Source organism: Octopus sinensis, linkage group LG7, assembly GCF_006345805.1.
Source record: "Octopus sinensis linkage group LG7, ASM634580v1, whole genome shotgun sequence".
Lineage (NCBI taxonomy): Eukaryota > Metazoa > Mollusca > Cephalopoda > Octopoda > Octopodidae > Octopus > Octopus sinensis.
The window spans coordinates 22,568,029-22,570,528 of NC_043003.1; the positions used below are offsets into that span (position 1 = coordinate 22,568,029).

At 28.6% G+C, this 2,500-nt stretch overlaps 1 long non-coding RNA gene across 1 annotated transcript in view; it reads right to left on the minus strand.

Annotated features, from left to right (window-relative positions):
- LOC118764193 overlaps positions 1 to 2,500 on the minus strand; it is a 22,542-nt gene that overhangs the window by 19,802 nt on the left and 240 nt on the right. The window contains exon 1 of the long non-coding RNA XR_004999980.1: positions 2,484 to 2,500. This exon is cut by the window's right edge and continues 240 nt beyond it. This is a non-coding gene — a long non-coding RNA (uncharacterized LOC118764193). The remainder of the gene's footprint in view (positions 1 to 2,483) is intronic.

Sequence of the window (2,500 nt, forward strand, 5' to 3'; positions counted from 1 at the left end):
ATTGCCATCTGCTTTCCAGCAAATGCAATGCACTACACACACACATGCGCACGCACACACACAAGCACATATATTTGCTATATATTTCTTTGTATGCTTCCTAAACATCTTTATATCCGTAAAGAAGAATCACGGTAACAGATATTCTTGGTATAAAGATCGCAAGTATAAGAATGCAAATGAGAAGCTAACACTCACACATGCATACAGGCACACTAACACATATGTACATATATACACTAACACATATGTACATATATACACACACAAACAAAAAATATCAAGTTATGTATAACTTTTCAATCAATGATACTAAAAGTATTAGTTGTTTGTTTTTAAAATTTCATGACTATGTTGCCATAGTGATATGGAAGGCTTTTTTTCTGATATAGTCTTTTATTACAGTGAAGCAATACCTACAAACATACATATATACATAATACATACGTACATATATATATGCTATATGTATGTGTGTGTATGTATATATATATATATATATTATATATAATATATATTATATATATATATATATATATATATATAATATATTATATATATATATCTATATATATATTATATATATATATATATATATTATATATATTAATATATAAATATGTGAAGGTGTGTTGCGTAGTGGTTAGGCTGTTGCACTCAAGATTGTTAGATCATGGGTTCAGTTCTCTGACTGGGCAGCACATTGTGTTCTTGAGCAAAATCACTTCGTTTCATGTTGCTCCAGTGCTCCTTTTGATCAGTGGGAATTGTTGGCTTGGGGTGGTGGGGTGGTGTCGTTTGAAGGCTAAAACAACACAAAAGTTCATTGCGACCAGCAATGTGTAACAATATCTGATACCCTGGTCAGTCACGTGATACATATATATATATATATATATATATATACACACATATATATATATATGTATCTGCATATGTATATTGTATGTATTATATATTATATACATATATATGTGTATATAGATATATTTTTTTTTCCAAGTAAGCTTTATATATATATATAATATATATATATTATATATATATATATATATATATATAAATATATATTATTTAAAGCTGATTGCTGCTGCTTTTAAGGTAACCATACAATGATGAAGTGACAAGGCAGCATTGTTCTTGTTTTTTAACCCTAGGTCAGCTTTGACAGGAACAAATCTATGGAAGGAATTCCAACAGCTGTGACCATTGAATCATTTTTCATACATTTAGAATTTCCTTGTTTAAGGTGTCTTTATATTTTTAAGATGGTAGAATGCCATTTTTATTTCGATAGCTCAGAATCTATGTCCAGCAGCTGAACAACTGCCTTGTAGATACTTTCCACTTCAATGGTCCAGTCTGGCAAAAATGGTCAAACAGAATTATGATAGTAAGGCCTTTGAATTGGTCAAACCATGCTGGGAATAATTCAACACTTTAACATATAAGCCTTTGTGTTTCTATCAATGCAAAAACATTTATATATTTATTTATTTTTCTATTGGTTGGGTGTTATGGTGTATGTTTGAATGGGGAAAGACCAAGGTGTGATAAAATTAAAACCAAGAAAACAGTGCATCCCATGAGATCCTACCATAGCCTAACAATGGTGGAGGGTTCCTTAGTTACTTGCAGATCGATGAAAATTGATCTGCATTCTATATAAAGATATCTATATTCTACATATGTAAATGTGTGTTTGTGTTTGTGCGTGTACATATATAAATACATAAATAAATATACACACATATATATATATATGTACGTGTGTGTATATATATATATATATATAAACACACACTCATAAATATATACATACAAACATGTGCACAAATATGTACATGTGTTTGTGTATATATATTTTGTAAATGATGTGAGTTGTTTTTGTTAATGTAAATATATATATGAGTGTATGCATATGCCTATGTGTAATGTATCTGCATTTGTTATTGGGTTTCTGTAATATATATATATGTATGTATATATATTTTAGGTGTGTCTTTGTATGTATATATATTATATATTTATATATGATATATATGTGTATATATCTATATCCTACTCATAGCTGGATGCATCTGTAACTTGCAAGAGATTCTGAATACTTTCCCCTGATATGTATACTAGATCTATATATAAAGTATGTATACATCTATATAAATATACACATATATGTATATATATATATATATATATATATATATATGCATATGTATATATATATATATATGTGTATATATGCATAATCTAACTAAAAATTATGAAGTGTGTGTTTTCTAGAAGCCAAATAAGTTTTCTGATTCATTTCTGTCGAGATAGAAAGGTCTAATGGAAATTCATATCAAATGCATCACACATGCACAATGCATATAAATATTTGCCAGTTCGTGCTCACACAGACAAGCACATAGGTGCACACACCACCATACACATTTATGCATAAATATAAATTAAGGTAGCACCGAAATGATCATAATTACCACCACCATCATCATCA